Source organism: Bactrocera neohumeralis, chromosome 6, assembly GCF_024586455.1.
Source record: "Bactrocera neohumeralis isolate Rockhampton chromosome 6, APGP_CSIRO_Bneo_wtdbg2-racon-allhic-juicebox.fasta_v2, whole genome shotgun sequence".
Taxonomy (NCBI): domain Eukaryota; kingdom Metazoa; phylum Arthropoda; class Insecta; order Diptera; family Tephritidae; genus Bactrocera; species Bactrocera neohumeralis.
In genome coordinates, this window is record NC_065923.1 from 8,097,566 (window position 1) to 8,117,658 (window position 20,093).

The following is a 20,093-nucleotide window of genomic DNA, read 5'->3' on the forward strand; positions in this document are numbered from 1 at the left end:
AGCGCGGCAAGCTGTGGCGCAACTAAGAAATTACGTCAAATATTGGCATAAAAACGTAGTGAAACATAAAAGAAATAAAATACACAATAACAATAACAACAACAATATGGTGCTATAGGCGCAGCAACATTTGGCGGAGCAAAATTAGAAGCGGAAGCAGTGTTGTCTCCCCTTGCTGCTGTTAAAGCAGACAGCAAGCAAAACCAACAAACAACCAACCACATAACGGCACAACGGCCGCCACCAACGACACCATCACTCACTTTCCACACACTCGTCCGTACCGGCCACCAACTCGCCACCCATAAAAATCACACTCAACGCCGATGAATGATGAGTGTTGAAAGTTATGATGACGCACAATGAACACTCAACTGCATGGTGTTGTTGTTGTTGTTGCCTTATCATACTCATGTTGCACGCTACTTTATGCGGCCATATTTAAGTGTGTTAAAGAACAATAACAATAACGTCAATAGCACTGCAAACAAACCATAATGCTAACGAGTATAACTGTCATGCTACACAAGGCGGAACAATGCCAACAACAACAAAGCAGCAGCAGCAGCAGCAGCAGCAGCAACAAGAAGCCTTCGTCGACCAATATAAAATAAATAAGTGGTCAAAAATGATAAAAATCTTTATGAGCTCCACAAACCGACCGACCACCCAGCCAAGCAAACAAACCGAAAACACACAGGCGACGGCACACGACTTCAAATATGGCGAACAGATAAGCAGTTAGTGTGTGAGTATATGTGCTTGCGGCTGATAAGAGACATTTATGTGAGAGAGCGTGCGGCAGATCCAGCATAAGAAGCGTGTAGTGCTTATCTTCAGACATATTCGTATATATTTGCCGTTATTTTGTGGCTTAAAAGCTCACAAAGTGTGAGGTTGCTCGGCTCGTTGATTTGGTCACTTTTTGCTCTCGCCTTGTGGGCATTAACGGTTCTTATTTGTGGTGTGAATGGCAAATATTTCTTGTTTATTTCAAAAATGCCATCAAATTCAATTCATTAATGATTTAGATAAGTAATTCTCTTGAACTATTTTTATTAATTAAATTAAAACGGATGATGGATGGCGGGCCCCCAAATAAGGCTTTATCGACCGATTTTTCGGTTGTTAATGCCTAAAGAGATTTGAATCATCTAACCAATAAAACCACCGCCAGTCTAGAGGATTCTTGATCTCAATAAAGTCGATATTGTACAAGGATTCATCGTAATAGATAAGTTGAGTCTAGAAGAGAGTAGCGAGAACAAGAATGAACCTCTTTCAAACTTATAATATTTGGTTAATACTTAACTCTCAACTAACTTAAAGAAAAACTTGAGCGGTTGGATTTAAATGGAAATCGCATGACAGGCGGTATACAAAGTTTGTCCGGAAAGTTGAGTCGAAAAAAAAATTATTGAACCAATCGTTACAATTCTTTAAAAACTTTCAAAATAGGCTAGTTCTGCGTCGATGCAGCGCTCCCAGCGCGATATACAAGCATTGAAGGCGTTACGGAAAACATTCTTCGGAATGTCCTAGCCGAGGTGCATGCTGCTTGGATCCCCTCTGTCGTCTTAAAGTGCTTGCCTTTCATCGGCCTTTTCAGGCAAGGAATTAAAAAAAGTTCGGGGAGCACATCTAGGCTGTAGGGCGGCTGCGGAAGTGTTGGGATGCCGGCCTTGGTGAGGTAGTTGTTCACAAGAAAGGTGGTGTGAACCGGGGCGATGTCGTGGTGCAACTTCCAATCGGCTGCGATGTCTTGTCGGACCCAATTGACGCTTCGTTTGAGTCTCTTGAGGACTTCCACTTAAAACTTGGCATTGACGGTTTATCCTAGAGGAAGAAATTCAAGGTGGACGATGCCTTTAATGTCAACTTTGCCCTCACGAATCACATTGACGGTGTTTGTCGAAGTCGCTGGGCTCCCAGCACGGTCTTCATCAGCGACCCTCTTCCCGGCCCTCCAAAACGATCTGGTGCCATCGAAACCCACCACTGCTTGCTAAAGCAACATCTGGATAAGCCTGCTTGATCACATCAAACGTCTCTGTCGCAGATTTACCGAGTTTCACACAGAATTTAATCGCGTACCTCTGCTCTAACGAACGCTGCATTTTCGGCTTGCACCACTCACAGAAACACGAAACGCGAAAATGTTTGTCCTGACTCTCCAGGTGCTCGGAGACAACTGACCAGCCGCTCGTTCGATAGCTAGAAACGCCATCTACCGAATCCACTCGGTGCGCGCACGCTCAGTCCTATTACTTTCCGGACAAACCCTGTGCATGAAACTTTCTTAAGTAACAAATTTTTCAGAGAAGTCCTTCCCAATTCTGACTGAGCACTGGTATTACGTTAGCTTAGATGTTAATGATCCTCGAGATAGAGTGAGAGAGAGCTCACACGTGGGCAGTTATAAACAAAAGTACTGAAGACAGATCTGATTATTTTTTCTTTGGATTGCTTGGTTTGTTAAAGCTGTTTCAACGTTATTTGAGATGATTCTCAAAAATTTCATGCCACCGACATTACTCAAGAATTGTTGTTCTTACCGCATATGGCAGATCTTGCTGAAGGCAAGACCTTCACAGGTCCTCTGGCGAATGCACTCACCGAATAGCTGGAAATAACTGTTAATGTCGGAAGACTTTGTCATAGAACAAAGTTTTATACCCCAGCGAATCTGATTATCCCCAGTTTATTGCTAGGAGTCTTCTTGTGTGCCTGACTGAAACAAAACTTTTGTGTTACTCAAATTTTGTAAATGAGACAAAAAGTTCCTTTTTCCATCTTAGTCAGCTAAAGCAAATCGCATTACCTTTCTTTTATGCCGCAAAACTTGTCGCAAATCCACTTTAAACACGCTTTGTGCTCAGATCATAAAAATTAAAAGGAGTTAAAGAGCTTTGCGGTTTTACAAAACGCTGCTTTCAATAAAGCTTTCAAACTGAAAACTGAATTAGGAATAAAAGGCGAAAGATTCATTTGCCCACAGCCAGAGAAACGTTATACCTTTTTAACCTCATTGTGCTATAATTAAACATTTTCACACTTCTCTCTCATTACAGAGCTTACGCTTGCAACACCGCTGACCGCAACATCAGCACCATTGTCTTGAAGCGACTGTCACTACGCTTAATCACCGAATAAGTAAAACAAGAACGAATGCGAAAAACCAAAGGGATAAGAAATAGCAATTTAAAAATGGCGCACGAAAGAGTGGACATTGTCGACAAGCAAAATCCGGGCACTGCCAACCCGTGAGGGCGTACCGGGAGCTGGAAAACGGGAATATAATGAGAAGTGAGAGAAAAAGTGGCAAAAACTAGTGATAATATGCATTGGATTGAAGGACAGCTGCAACAGTGGCACAGCGCACACTGTGCGGTACAAAATGAGAAAATACATGCATACATTTGTACATTTGTACATATGTATGTATGTTTGTATGCAAGAATACGGTAAATAAGCACATCCGTTTAAATAAATATACCGCATTCAGAGTACGGTTTGTAGTGTCGTGGGGCGGACGGACACTTGCAACACATCAAGTAAATTCCGAGATTGTCAACCAGACACGCCCTGTGGCGATGCCACCGACACATGCAACACTGACCGGGATCACACGAGCACACACAGGAGAACAAGCAGTCATTTCAACGCCAACAATGACAGCAACAACAACAACGGTCCACAAATCAACAGCCCGACAAAAGTGCAGTTGCACAAACACCTACACACACACACACACACACACACTTCTTGGACTTGGGACGGCAGCAAGCATCCCTGAAAAGAGCGAGAAAGAGGAAAACCGGAAAATGAGAAAAATTGAAAAGACACTAAGAAAAATTAAGCAAATGGACAGCTAGAAGGCGGGGATGAGCGCGGAGCGAGCTTTGCTTGCGATAAAGAAAAATTAAGTGGAAAAGTGACCGGACAACGAGAAATAAGTGTCCGGATGAAATGAAAACTCCTCACTTGCCGCTAAGTCCGGCACTAAAAAGGAAAGGAAACCGAACAACGGCAGTTTGACCTCAGCACAGACCGCAGGCAGCGTACCGTTATGCGCAAAGTGTGACACCCTGCCACGCCGCCTCTCTTCGTGTTGCATTTTGCGGACCCATTCCTTTGCGTGAAATTGAAGTTCTGCGAAAATTTAATAAAAGTAAAATGTGGCCGACTTACAAGGTGGAGTACACTCCCGGCGATGTGTGGGTGTGTTTGTGTTTGTGTGTGTGACTGTGGGATGGCATGTGTATCTGCGCCGTGCAAACACACGACAGACAGGCGAGGTGGGCATGGCTGCAGAGTCCGGTTGACCGACGCTTAAAGTCAACTCAATGGATGACAGGACTTTGCTTGTAATGCGATTCATTTTGCAATGATTTTGTGATTTTCTGACACTTTTGTAGATGTCCGAGACACAAAGCCAACAATAGATGAGCGACAGCAGAAGAGCAACGCTGACTTCAATAACTACCGGTTACCGGAGCGGAGGCGCACGCAGGCGGGATTTCTTTAGTTTTGACAGGAAACTTTAGCAGCAAAACCATCAACAGTGGAATGGACTGTCAGTGAACCTGCAATCAGCGTTCTACTCGTTCCGAGCAAAGCCTGTAACGAAGAACTCTTAGAAGAAGAAGAAGAAATGGAGTCAAAGAAGGCAGTGTGATAAAAATGTCAGCAGCTGTGCATAAGGTAAAGGACACCGACTAAGTTGGAGACAGTGTTCAGCTGCGAGTTTTAGGTATATTGGCAATGAAAAGGGGCAGCTTTGGCATCGCCATACGCAACTTCATTTCTGTTGCAATATTTAATAAGCTAATACCAATAATAATGTCAGCAAAGCCAGCTGTATCTGTGTTAAGTCCCAACTTCTGCGCGTTCTCCACACAATTCGATTTTTAGCTCTGATTGTCCAAACGCAATTCTTGATCGATTTAAAATATTTCAAGGGTTGTGACTGGACATCGTGGCTCGAAATGAGAATTCTTCAAAGTGGCATTGGGAAATTGAGAAATGGTAAGAATTAATTAAAAGCATTACAACAAAAGTTAAGATTTCTGCAGCAATTAGTTTATTTGGTTGTCTTATAGCGCTCTTGGAAGGTAGAGAGGTGAGCGCGAAACGGCTCAGACTCGTGTGATCAGAATAACTGTAGTTACTACTTATTAGGGTTCTTACTTGATCTCAGGGCTTCTAAAGCCAGTGTTGTAAAAATACTTTATATAAGGAAAGGCTTTCTTAGAAAGGCATTCGGACATTAATCGTGTAAGTACAATATGCTCTTAAATATCTCCAGGAAAAAAAATTTGAAAACAGCCGCAATTCTCCTTCAACGCTATAACACTTTAAAAGCAACATTCGTCACATTCGACCATATAAAGACTTGCCATGCTTTCCATTTTTATTTACCACATTTACTTTCACCACGATAATTTCTTGGACAAAAAAAGAAAACAGCTTTAAAAGCCCTTATGCAATGCCATCTAGCTCATCACCGGCTATAAAACTCTCACTAAGACTGAGAAAGTGTGTTTTAAAAGGGAAAGGGTAACGAAATTTTACGACACCAAAGAAGCCACGCTTAACGGTACGCGTATGCGGTTTATTTGGAAACTCCGCCAACTTCATGTTAGTCGGCAGTAAAAGATTGCTTATTTTCGCTTTTTGTTGCAATTCTCTTCAGTTGGTTGCAACAAGGATTTAGCTACAGCCCCTACACTCGCCGGCACTCTCACTGTTTGTTTAATAGAAGGTCTCATTCTCGAAAAAAGAGCATAATAAAATCGCCACACACTTAAATGTGCCATCACTTTTTATGCTTTTCTGTGATTTTTCATGTTCGACGTTTTATTATTTTTCACTTTTTCCCTCTTTTGCCTTTTTGCTGTTTTTAGGTTACATTTTCAAACATGTTTTTCGCAGCGCACGCTTGCCCATACTGGCATAGCCCGCAGAAGAGTATTGAAAATCGAATACACTCTTAGCATAATGGAAAACGTTTCACAAGTTTTATGGCGAATGCGTGTTGCAGCTCGCTATGGCTTACTTTCAGCGGCACACACGTTTTATCCTTTGTTGCCACTTTTGGTGTAACTTTATGAAGTTACACACACAGATATATGTGTGTGTGTGTGTGTGTGTGAGTTAGCCATTTTTGCCACATTTTATGACATAACCCACGCGCTCCGTTTTCCAATAATAGCACGCAAACTGCCATGCACAAATACCAACATACCACAAGCACATATGTATCTACGTCCACACACTCGGGTGTCACGAGAGTCCTTTGTCAAAATTTGTTACTGGAGGCGACGATGAGAAGTTAATAACCGAGATTACTAACCGAATTTAGGTTGTAAATTTTAAACGCTTTTCAGTTGACTTCTCCTAGATGTAAAAATAAAAGTGTCCGAAACTCTTTTTACGACTGCGATATTCAACCCTTTTTCACAAATATTTTTAGGTTATATAAATATAAATATGTTTTAAGGTTATGCACTTTTTCACTCTACTAATTGTAAGAAAACTCTTGAAAAATGTTTGTTAAAACTTTGTGAATATTAATTTAACTGTTCTCATCTCTGTTTCGTTATAACGATTTCGATGATGAGCAATTGAAACACTATACATACATACAACCGTCTCACAAACAGTAACCCACTAAAACTAATTACACACTGGACCTCGCTACGATGCTTAATAAACTAACTAGCTGCACTTAGGGGATATTCTAGTCTAGAAGCATGAATTTCTAGTAATTTTTGAAGTACAAGTGAATTTTGAAAAATATTCTTGTAGATATATTCTCGAATAGATAAATTTAAAAAAAATAAAACAGATATATGTGACCTGGTCTACGAAAAGGGAGCTAAAAAAGCATCTCATCTTCCATCCGAATCAACTAAAAAGTGAAAATTGATTTTTTGACACCTAAGCCCCCATTCCGTAGACCAGGTCACATATATAGATATATATAGATAAAGATATATACTTCTACAAGTACTATGAGCAAAAAATAGTAAGGCTTTGTTCATAACTTTAAAATTCTTTATTTATTCATCAAAATCTATGTTGTCCGCCTCAAAGTAAACCCCCTTGGCCCCAATACACTTGTGCTAAGATTTTTTCCAATCCTCGAAACAGTTGTTAAAATCTATTTCCGGAATAATTTTCAATGCGCTTGGCGATTCACGTTTAATGTTTTCAATTGACTCATAATGGATTCCCCAGAGAGGTCCGTTTGTGTTTGCTGAATAGCCAGAACCCACATGGAGCTAATACGACGAATACGGTGGTTACGGCACGAAATTGGTTGAAAATGTTTCCAAGAGTTTTCGGCCCATAACTGTGGCCTCTTTTAACGAATAATTTCGCACAAACGACGAATAACACTCAAATCAAATACTCATTGTTGACAGTTTGGCCGGTCGGAAGGAATTCGGAGTGCAACACAATTCGATAATCGAAGAATACTGTCAACATAACCCTGATTTTTGACCTGCTTTGACGTGATTTTTTCGACTTCGGCTCACCTTCGCCACGTTATTCGGCTGACTGTACGTCTTTTTCCGAATCCTAACCATAAATACAGGACTCATCGCCAGTAATAATACATTTCATGACATCCTGATAGTCGGAAAGCATTGTTTCACAGACGTTAACGCTACGATGTTTTTCAAAAAAAAATTGTGATTTTCAAGCCAAGCTCAATTTTCCTTGGCCCATATAATCTTTTAAAATGGTTTTCACTGATCCTTTCGATATTCCAACGATGCCAGTAAGATCTCTGACTTTTAATCATCGATTCTAAAGCACCAATTCTTTTATTTTATTAACGTGTTGGTCATCAATTGCTGTTGATGGCCATCCTGGACGTAGTTCGCCATCAACGCTTTCTCGATCCTCTTTGAATAATTTGTACAATTAAATCCATTTGCTCGGGACAAACAATTATCACTTAAGGCGCGCGAAATTTAAATTACCATAAAGAGTCTTTCTATTTTTGGCTCACAATGGTAGGATTTCCATTAATTTTATATTAATGCAAGAGGAACTCTCTAAGTGCATAAATCACTCACTGAGAATACACTTCTAAATATGCTGCTGCATTTTACTTTTCTCCAAAATTTTTTAAAATTAAAGTCCCGAATATATTCTAGAGAGACTTTTATATATATTCTTTGTTTCAAGCCTATGGAAGTTCCTCCTGACGACTTGCGAAAGTTTCTACGCAAATGTTTTTTAATACTTCTCTCAGTTTCACTTTGCGTATAGGTATTAAATCCCTCCCAATTTTGGCCCTTAAAACCACTGAATACTTCCAGACGTATTTTAAAATGTGTCTTTTTTGACACACATTTATTATATTTTTCTTCTTTACGTATTTTGAAAAGGTGACAACCTTGTTTCTAGAAAATATTTCCAAATCAATACTTCGATAGTGCTATCTTACTCATTGGTCAAATGTTATTTGTGGTGTGAAAACCAATGTTTTATGAAGGCCCTATGTTAAATGCGGCCATTTTACGAGCAAAACTTTCCAAACTTTTGAGAACACGAGAGACCCAACTAGAAGATATTATTTGTTTTAAAAAGACGTCAATACAGTTCAGCTACAGTAAAGGGCCGTACTGGAAGGATAGATGTTAACAGGTTTTACTACGTCTGCTGTAACTTAAGTATTGTTTGAGCGTTATTCTGTTTTTTCTCGAAGTGTTGCAAGTTAAACGGATTTATTGGGTTTCTATTGAAACTCTTACATGTCAGAAGCATAGCTCGGGGCCAAAAAAGTTCCCATAAAACCGCATTATATACGGGTGGTAGTTATGAAGTAAATACACGCACCAGTCGTGTTAACTCTTATACCCCAAATTCTCCATCAACTCTCGGAGACTAGCACCAAGAGCAGTCCAAAGTTTGCGAATAAACAAATTATGCATTCGCAAAAACCAATGTTTGGTTTAATATAACTCATGTACAGTTTAGCCAACTCAATTGTAGACCAAAGTACCGTTCGGAGAATTACACAAGATGGTCTCAGTAGCACAATGGACCAATTAAAACGAACGCAATTTTGCATAAAACGTGAAAGTCACGCGTGCGTGCAACGTGAATTGCTCAATTGTGTTGAGCAGCAACAAAAGAGCACAGTGCAAAGCAAAAACAGCAACAACAACAAAAGCACTTAGAATGAAGCAACAGCACAAGCAGCAGAAGCACGACAAATTCCCGAACGAGCACTCACCATTTGCCCAAGTCAAGCAGAAGCGAAATTCTTGTTGCAAATAAAAGTTCCAATAACAAAATAGCATTTCGCAAAACAAAAACAACATGTGTTTCAACTTTTAATTTACCCTTTTAAACTTTTCACTTGCAACACCAAGCGTTGCAAGGCTTTCTGTCGAGTGCAACTTTGCGATTTCCGCTTTCAACACGAACTCCGACGAGGAATTTTTTTTAATGAAATTCCTTGCTGATGCCACATTTAATGAATCTACGCGGAAATATTAATAACGTGGCCCGCAGGGGCAGCCGCCACCGTAATGCAGAGATGCAATACAAACGTTCGCTTTGTTGTTGTTTCGCATGCGACGTAAAGTGTAGTGCAAGTGAAGCCGACCGAATGGTGAAAAGCCGAAAGCGATTAATGTTGGAGGGCAACGAGAATATGAAGCGGACCAATGAGTCAAAATATAATCGCGACCATTTTCAACTCTGTAGTAGATGCTTTGACCTGGAACCTGCAAATTTGTACAAATTATAATAATGGTCGGTACACATTTTTAGAAACTTCGTATTTTGAAAGCTATCGTGTTTTGAGTATATTCGTTTTAATCTGTGATGATTTTTAGCGCCTTTTTCGAGATCTTACAGTAACTTAAAATATTCATCTTGGCCAAAAAATGGAATTAATGCGCCAACATTTTCCCTCCTTTTTCCAACTTTCCGGGAATTAACTCAGCAAGTGTATCGATGAACTTAATTCCATTTTTGACGATAAAGTTCCATCAAGTACCAGTATTTATTGATGGTGTGGCGAATTCAACAGAGGTCGTATCCCACTTTAAGGCATATTTCGTGAAGATCGCCCTAAATCCGTTGTCCTTCCGGAAACGATTGATGCTGTGCGAAAACTGATATTGCAAGATCGCATTGTGACCTATATTAGATCATCCCTTTCCCCTTTTACTTAAAAGTCAGTGTTAAATCGAGGGAAGCTGAGTTTTTTTGACAACCAAATGGTGGAAACTCGCTTTTTAGACGCGACTTACCAAAAATGCTTGAATTGGAAATAAGCTCTGGCTGATGCCGCATGAAACTGTTCACACTCCACAATCTGAGAATCTTTTCACGTCAAGCGGAGATTTCAGGATTGACCAAATACTTCACTAAATTCCTCCCTACCGAACTTGATCGAATTGATTAAAATGCGGAATATGCATGCGCGTACTAACCCAATATGGCGCCTGGAGAAGCATATTGATTTCCCAAAGGCGATTTGGTTTTACACAAAAAACCAACCCAAGAAAAAAGAAGAGCAAAACCATATTCGCAATTGCAACATTTGGAGCTGCTGGCAAAAAACTTAAAAGCTGCGGAGGCGCAAGTGACGCTTCACTGAGTGTTGGTGGCATGCAACACAGCAGCACAGTTTGCGAATACCACAGCTGCTAGTTTGACAGCTCGGCAGCTACTCCGCTAAGTACCCACACTTTCGGCGCATGTGAGTGACGATTGTGGCGTTAACTGAATTCGCCTCGAGGGAGAAGCGGAAATCGGCGGAAAAGTTGGCAAATGCAGCTGGCTTGAAATATGCGGAGATTTGCTGCGTATTTTGAGACGTCACTTCTGAGTATTCAATTTAAGGCTCGGAAATAGAAATACAAAAATTTGATTCAAAAATTCCCTTTCTATTTCATGAAAGACGTTAAAAGAAATAGATTGCCGGGGCAGAAATTAAAATTATGCAGTTTTAACCGTTCATTTGATAGCTAGAGATTTTTGGATTTGATAATTGATTCATACTATATAACAAAATCAATGCAAGTTTATTAACTTGATATTATATTAACTACAGGGTAGGTAGGAAGGTAGATCTTTATGTTATTGTTAACACGTTTCATCTTCTCTTTCAAACTCTTTTGTGGTTTCGATGTAGTTTATAATGTCCGATATGCTTTTTGTAGACATCCATTCAAGGCTTGGTGCTTGATGGATTCCAAGTGTTCTGTGTCGGATCAACGATAGGGCTGGCAGAAAAAGTGGAAAATTGTTTCTATATTCCCTGCTAGTTCGCAGCCTCGGCAGATGTTGTTGTAGGGCATACCCAGTTTGGACGCATATTATATATTATATATATAGTTAGTATGTACTGTATTGTTTCTTGACCTATCTATTAAGTCGTTGGTTCTTTTCTTGTCATATGTTGGCTATATCTCTTTTGTTATACGAGTATTACATTTTGTTATATTTTTCCATCTATTGTTTGCTAATTGTTGAAATTGTGTGTTGAGCTCTCTCCTGGTCGATCCTAGCGAGCTTGGTATCCACTCTGCCTCTGATTCTCTTAGGAAAGCTCCTGCCTGTGCCAACTTGTCTGCTTTTTCTTTGCCGAAAAATTTTCTGTGGCGGGGAACCCAGATCAAGTCTAGGTGAAGCTTGTCTTCTAATGAGCTCAGTGCATTCTTGCACAGGGAAGTTATGTGAAAATCTGTAACGATTTAGTTCAGATTCCGGATTCTTCCTCAGTATAACTTTTAAGCCAAACTGACCTTCAAAGCTTTATTTTCAACTAACTGGAGTAGTAATACATTCCACTCGTACTCAAAGGTGGCAGTGGGCCAAGTTTTATAAAAATATATCAGTCTTTCCTCAAGTTTCATGGGCGGAAGCACAGACACACCTTTCGCTGTTTCAAAAAATGTCTCAATTAGAGAAATTAGAGCCACGACTTCGACGGAATGAAATTAAAGATAAGACTCGTGGAACCAAATGTGATCATGGAAAATGTCGTTGACAAAAGGAACATGAGTCTTGTGAATTTTTCATGAATAAAAACGTGGTCCAATATTTCTAGGTTAGGTTAGATTAGGGCTATAGGGTTCATCTAAAACCGATTGATCACACTTGGACAGATACATATTAGTTCTAAACTCCTAAAGTGGATCATCCTCATCAATCGACAAAACGTTTTGAGCTTATCATAAATTTATGAAGGCGGTTTATATCATCCCAGCTGCTTCGCTAGGTTTGCCAATCTCAATCTGACAAAAGCCGGGCAAATGAGGAGGAAGTTACAATATGATTCCACCTGTCTCTGCTCCATACAGCTTTGGCAAAGATCGTCTGACTGAATATTTAGCCACACCGCTTGCATACCTATTGCACAGTGTCCAGTCAGAACACTTACAATTGCGGCGGGATTGATTTTGCTAAGTGTGAGTATTTCGGAGGACTTCTCATGGAAGTTATAGTTGTTTACCAGCGTTTGCAGAGCTCACTGGAGGTCCAAAGTCCCAAGTCCAGAACGCAAAGCAGAATTTAGGGAAAGGGTGCATCGGTTCTGCAGTTTCCGGCGATCCACAAATTTTTGACTCTCATCACAGTTAAGTAAATAAAAATTTCTCTTGTTTTAAATAATACAAATTTTGCAAAGCGCGAAAAGAAACATTTTTAGAGGCGTAAGGGTCGCACCACATTCCATGAGCAATCACGGCCACTCTGGTTATGGAGCAACCTTTGGTTAGCTGCCAATAGCAGGCAATCAGCAACATATCACGTACAATCAACCAACTGTACAAGTATAATTGCTTTTTAATTGCAGACCCAGCGCTCTTCCCCTTTCTTTCACGGACCCTTTCAGCTCTGCTCAACCGCACTTGCTAAGAAATTGCCTTCATCTCCTTGGTTTACTTTGCCTCAGAAACAACCACCACACACCTTGCCGCAGCCAACCTCACCGCGCCGCACCAAGCACTTGCAACAAACCGCTTGGCACTTCAGCCGCCTGGTTGCAGCTAAATTACTTTCAGTGGTTTTTTCAACACGCCACTGTACATACTCCACTGAACACATGCGAGCACACACATACACATGCATGAGTGTGTGTGTGTGCGTGAAAGTGTCGGTAAACCTGTGAAATATTTATCCTTTCAACAAACCGCACGCGTTTTAGCTACCATTAGAATTAGTGGCGCCCTTCAGCGCCAGTGTTCGTTGTTTAGCTCGGCGCAACTGTGTGTGTGTGTGAGTGAGCTCGTGTGAGACTCTAGCGCTGATTGTACATATTTTACGCTCCATTGATATTTGTTGCTCCAACTCATTTAAAATTCAATTTTATTTCGCCATCGCCATCGCACCAACGCACCGCCATTGTTGTTGTCGAGGGAGATCAATAAAGCAAACTATGGGAGATCGCGACTTAATTAAATCCCAAGCCAATAATTTCCACGCCACATCAATGTAGTGGTGACTTGCTGCCGTTGTGAGGGGTGGTGAGCGGTGAGACCACACCCAGCCTGGCGACGTGTGGAAGGAGTGAATTTGTAGCCACCATGGAAAACAGTTGACACACACTCAGATATATATAGACCTAATCCATGCCCGTATGTACTTATTTGTATTAACAGAATGAACCATCTATGCAAAATTGTATCGAAATATGTATGCACCGTTTGTGTGTGTGTGTGTAATTTCCGTCAGCTCGTGTAGCGAGTTTGAGTTTGTTGGTATGCACGGGTTTCGCATGCGAAAATTTGGAAATTCGTAAATCGAAAAATCAACAAAACAACAAAGAACGTCCCCGCAGAGTTTTGACAGACACGGACACTGTCGCCCGCGGACATTGCTGGTGTTGGTTCTGTTGTGATCTCCCGCATGAGAGATTACAGATATGAACATATAGTAGCACATGTTTCCCCTGAAACTTTATTATTCGTTGAACTATTCGAATGTTACAAGCGCAAAGGTTAAATGCAGCGTTCTCCTTGCTTAAACGAAACATCAGAGATTCTTCCCAATACAATTTTGTAAATATTGATCTGGATCATATGACTCAGCTAAATTTGGTGAAAAACGTTCTCTCAAAAATAACGATCCCCACACGGGTTGTACGGCACGGAAATTGTAAAATCTTGTTCTTTTTTTTTTGGCGTAGACAGTTGTTCTTCCTTTTCGCGATTTGGCGCCAATTGGAGATTCCAAGTGTAGCCAGGTCCTTTTCCACCCCGTCTTTCCAACGAAGTGGAAGTCTGCCTCTTTTCTTTGCTTCCTCCAGCGTGTACTGTGTCGAATTCTCTCAGAACTGGAGTGTTCTCATCGATTCGGGCGACATGATCTAGCCAGCGCAGCCGCTGTCTTTTAATTCGCTGATCTATGTCCATGTCGTAGTATGTCACGTGCAGCTCATCATCGAAAACTCGTGACGTCGACTCATCAGATGTTGACATCGTCCATGCCTCTGCACCATATAGCAAGGCGGGAAAGTCTTGTTACTTTGAGGAAAAACGAAGACCAGTTGAGGTTCAGACTCGTGGTTGTAAAGATTCTTTAAGAGCAACCCTATTAGCTACCTATAAATAAATAATTTGTACACCCCAGTATTGACGTTATCGCAATTAGAAGGTGATCAATTTATTCGGAACAGTAACACGATTGATATCTAAAAAGACGCCACGAATAAGCTTCCAAATACTTGCTGCTTTGGAGCTTCTCATTTGAGAGGTTTGTTAAGACTTCCATCGGTATTCCAGAGAGTGTTGCCGGTTCTCATCTTTATTTGTTTCTTATTTTCCCCAAGTCCCAGCAACTTTATTGACATACCTTGTGTCCACTAAACCTGGAGACGTTTTAGCTAGTCTTTTGACTCACAGTGCCTGTAAGTTATCGGCTAATTAATAACTTGAATCTGAATACATAGAATTAATTATTCGTGGTTAAACGTCCAATATCAGGTTAGTGACTTGGGAGACCCGTCTCTCAAGATATTAAATATAAGATCTTTCGTTGATCCTTCTATTTTGGATGACTCTTTTGTCGAGAACTGTTTTGGAAGTTATAGATAGCAGATTTATGATGAACTTGTTATGACTACGCATCAGCATCCCTCCAGCCACATTTTCTTGGATATTTTACCTGATATTTTACCTGTATAGTAACCCATCAACTGTAATTGAATTGTGAGCGGAGCCCCTTAAACACAACTAAGTAGGAGGTTCCATGTGATTTATTAATTCGTATTGAGTAATGAAAGCATCGCTAAGGAGACCACCAACAACAACAAGCGCAGGGAGTTCGTGCTAAATGCTAATTTATTTGCTCACGAGTGTGTGTGCTGCTCGTATTCATTTGTAATTGACTCCGCAACAAATGTATGCAGTATAAAATAACAAAACCGCAAGCTGTACAGGTGCGGGCGGCGGCGGGGGAAGAGTTGAATTGAGTATAATTGGAATTTATTGCGCTTTAATTAACATTTAAGTTGATCCACATGGACGCGACTACACAAAAGCCACTCATAACACCTTAATGGGAGCGCACGAACGAAACACACACCCGTACACACACACACAAGTTGTGCGCATCACACACATACGCTTACACCTGACTTCGTGCGAATATGAAACAAATATGAAACAAATAAATGTGAGTGTATGTGTGCGAAATCATAACTTTTTGCCGCTGCCTCGCTGCCACCCCGTGTGGCACGTGACTCGGTATGCGCGCTGTTCGCATGTGTGTGTCCGTGTGTTCGATTTGCGTTTGTGTAATTAAAATTAAATTCATTACACGCAGCTGTATAGTATGTATGTATGTATATGCGATACCTGTTGCCCCGGTAACCTGCCGCATTACTTAACGAGAAACTAACGGACACATACACCCACATCGGCAGTCATAGTAGCAGCACGAGTGACTTTATGTTTCGAGAGCCACGCCGAAAAGTTAAGGAACTTGCTGACGACGCTTGTGACTTACGACGCAGAACACTTGCCGCATAATTAATGTTGCTTGCAGTTGTTCGTTGGTATGAAATCTACATATATGTTTACATTGGAGCCAACAAGGCCCACTGGACCAATAAAAATCCACTTTGACCGACTATTTACTCCAACTTGTAAACTTATTTTAAACGAGTTATTTTAGCACAAAACCAATAATCGGAACTGGAGGTGTGCTTTTATAGTTCTTTGCCGGAATGTAGATCTAATCATTTTGGCATATTTTCAGTTAGTGTAACCACCTATCTAAAAAGAAAACCAAAAATGTTTAGAACTTTAAGCACTTCAAAAGCTCTTTTTATAAAAACTTTGCGCGAAGTCTGTGGAAATATTATGTGAAAGAGTGGACCCATTATAAATTTTACTATTCGGAATAACAATATATGTTAAGGAAGGAAAGAATCACCCATTGCTGAATAGAACACGTCCAGAATGTAGTGATGAAAATATAGCTATAGCTGAGTGTACATGAAGGCCGTGGAGATTCGATTCGGCGTCGTTCGCAGCAACTCGGACTGACGTATGGAATGACTTGGCGCACACGACGAGATCATCATTTGAAAGCATACAAAATATAGCTTGTACAAGAACTGAAACCGCTCTATCTTTCCAAACGACAAGACTTTGTTCTATGGGCTCTTGAAAAGTTCCAAGAAGATCCGACGTTTTCGAGCAAAATTGTTTAGCGATGAGGCGTATCAACGGATCAATGGATATATAAACAAGCAAAATTTCCGCATTTGGGACAAAGAGCAACCTGAAGAGATTCAAGAGCTACCATTTTATCCAGAAAAAAACACGGTTTGATGTGGTTTTTAGGCCGGTGGAATCATCGGACCATATTTCTTAAGAAATGATGCCGGTGATAACGTAACCGTCAATGGCGACCGTCATGGCGTCATGATAACCGACCATTTTATGTCTGAAATTGAAGCTCGTCATCTTGGCGACATTCTGTTTCAACAAGACGGTGTCCCTTCCCACACATCGCACCAATGGATTTACTGAGAGAACCCTTCGTGTGGAGATCATTTAGCGATTTGCGCCGGCCGATTGGCCACCACGATCGTGTGATATCACACCGTTAGACTTTTTCCTGTAGCGATATGTAAAGTCTAAAGTCTATGCGGACAGTCCCGCTTTGATTCAGGCCTTGGAGCGTAACATCACCCGTGTCATTCGCCAGTTGCCAGTCGAAATTCTCGAAGGAGTTATCGAAAATTGGACTCAACGGATGGACCATCTGAGACAACACTTGAAGGAGATAACCTACAAACGTAAATACCAAAAAATGTTCTTTCTCAGAAAGAGACGTGGGTGACCCTATAAAACTAGTTTTTGTAAGGAATCTTTTGTAGTTTTATGAAGTGTGTTATAGCTTCGATGCAGCCGAAGTTAACGTTTCTCCTATCCCTCAAAAACAAACCTTACTTGATCACAAATAAAATATGCTTTTAGTCCACTACACGACGGCATTATGGAATCCTCTGCTGACAACGTGCACGACGCTGACACACGACAAAGGTAAGTGAAAGCATATTTCCCTCTTTTCATCATTTAGGAGCAATATTTTATACACAGAAATTGCAATATTGTTATGCATGTTTTCAATATTCACAACACAACAGTAAAAAATTGTATAGCCTTGCACACATGGACATGTGCAGATATGTATATTCATAGAAATCAGATCATTTGTAAGGCCAATGGAGCAGGTGCCAAAGACAGGAATTTCAATAAATTTGCAATAACGAAGAGAGTGCCCGCTCGCACTCTCATACACTTTCACACACACACGCACATATGGATGCGTTCTGCGACAATTGTCCTTTGACGCACTTGCGTTGTGCACTTGCACCGAAGTTGCAGGTCCATATAAATATTGTGCGACATCAATAAAATGTCTAATGGCAATAAGATTTCCATGGAAACTGCGACGCATGTCAATAGATGAACACTCTTTTCTCCCTCGCTACCCACCGCTACGCGTCAATGATATATTTTTATTAAACTGAACACATATAAAATGTTGTTGTTGTTGTTGTAGCGGCAGAATTCTGCCGAGTTGACAGTCCTTGGTCGGATAAAAATGCGGATGCGTCCCGGTTAAGTAGACCCGGCTGCCGTGTGAACGGTGTCTGTCTTCAAAACTTCTTCTTCTTCTTCTTAATTGGCGTAGTCACCGCTTACGCGATTATAGCCGAGTTAACAACAGCGCGCCAGTCGTTTCTTCTTTTCGCTACGTGGCGCCAATGGGATATTCCAAGCGAAGCCAGGTCCTTCTCCACTTGGTCCTTCCAACGGAGTGGAGGTCTTCCTCTTCCTCTGCTTCCCCCCGGTGCTGCGTCGAATACTTTCAGAGCTGGAGTGTTTTCATCCATCCGGACAACATGACCTAGCCAGCGTAGCCGCTGTCTTTTAATTCGCTGAACTATGTCAATGTCGTCGTATATCTCGTACAGCTCATCGTTCCATCGAATGCGATATTCGCCGTGGCCAATGCGCAAAGGACCATAAATCTTTCGCAGAATTTTTCTCTCGAAAACTCGTAACGTCGACTCATCGGTTGCTGTCATCGCCCAAGCCTCTGCACCATATAGCAGGACGGGAATTATGAGCGACTTATAGAGTTCAGCTTTTGTTCGTCGAGGGAGGACTTTACTTTTCAATTGCCTACTCAGTCCGAAGTAGCACCTGTTGGCAAGAGCAATCCTGTGTTGGATTTCCAGGCTGACATTATTGGTGGTTTTAATGCTGGTTCCTAAATAGACGAAATTATCTACAACTTCAAAGTTAGGACTGTCAACAGTGACGTGGGTGCCAAGTCGCGAGTGCGACGACTGTTTGCTTGATGACAGGAGATATTTCGTCTTGCCCTCGTTCACTGCCAGACCCATTTTCTGTGCTTCCTTGTCCAGCCTGGAGAAAGCAGAACTAACGGCGCGGGTGTTGAGGCCGATGATATCAATATCGTCGGCATACGCCAGCAGCTGTACACTCTTATAGAAGATGGTACCTTCTCTGTTCAGTTCTGCAGCTCGAACTATTTTCTCCAGAAGCAGGTTGAAGAAGTCGCACGATAGGGAGTCGCCTTGTATGAAACCTCGTTTGGTATCGAACGGCTCGGAGAGGTCATTCCTGATCCTGACGGAGCTTTTCGTGTTGCTCAACGTCAGTTTACACAGCCGTATTAGTTTTGCGGGGATACCAAATTCAGACATCGCGGCATAAAGGCAGCACCTTTTCGTGCTATCGAAAGCAGCTTTGAAATCGACGAAGAGGTGGTGTGTTTCGATTCTCCTTTCACGGGTCTTTTCCAAGATTTGGCGCATGGTGAATATCTGGTCGGTTGTTGATTTTCCAGGTCTAAAGCCACACTGATAAGGTCCAATCAGTTTGTTGACGGTGGGCTTTAATCTTTCACACAATACGCTCGATAGAATCTTATATGCGATGTTGAGGAGGCTAATCCCACGGTAGTTGGCGCAGATTGTGGGGTCTCCTTTTTTATGAATTGGGCATAGCACACTTAAATTCCAATCGTTGGGCATGCTTTCGTCCGACCATATTTTACAAAGAAGCTGATGCATGTTCTTCGCCGCCGTGTTTGAATAGCTCGGCCGGCAATCCGTCGGCCCCTGCCGCTTTGTTGTTCTTCAGGCGGGCAAAACTTTTAGGCACATTAAAAAAAAAGGATTATGTATGGTAGCTGGACATGAGTCAGACTATGAACTACAAAAGTGACCACACCCACTTTTTCAGTAAAGTTCAGAAGTCCCAAACTTTTGATCAAGAATCCCAATTAAAAAACCACTATTTCGAAGAAACTGGCGAGAATTTTCCATAAATTACTTGGCAACTGCATGCCTACTCCGTGTCTGAAATTAGGATCAAAATCTTTGTCAAAGAGTTCATGTAAACCACTTTTCCGGTAGTTGGCAAGGCAATACAGGAACACCCTTTATTTTACATAGAATTTTCAGAAAACATTCGAACTGCAAGTTGCTGAATGAAACGTCACCACCAAAAACGAGTACAAAATCCGAAAGAGGAAATATAAAAATAGAAACGTTTTGTCAAAAT

General features: G+C 41.2%; 1 long non-coding RNA gene across 1 annotated transcript in view; it reads left to right on the forward strand.

Annotated features, from left to right (window-relative positions):
• LOC126763722 (uncharacterized) overlaps window positions 1–4,918 on the forward strand; it is a 202,478-nt gene extending 197,560 nt beyond the window's left edge. Inside the window, exon 6 of the long non-coding RNA XR_007667656.1 lies at window positions 3,072–4,918. This is a non-coding gene — a long non-coding RNA (uncharacterized LOC126763722). The remainder of the gene's footprint in view (window positions 1–3,071) is intronic.
• Window positions 4,919–20,093: the final 15,175 nt, after the last annotated feature.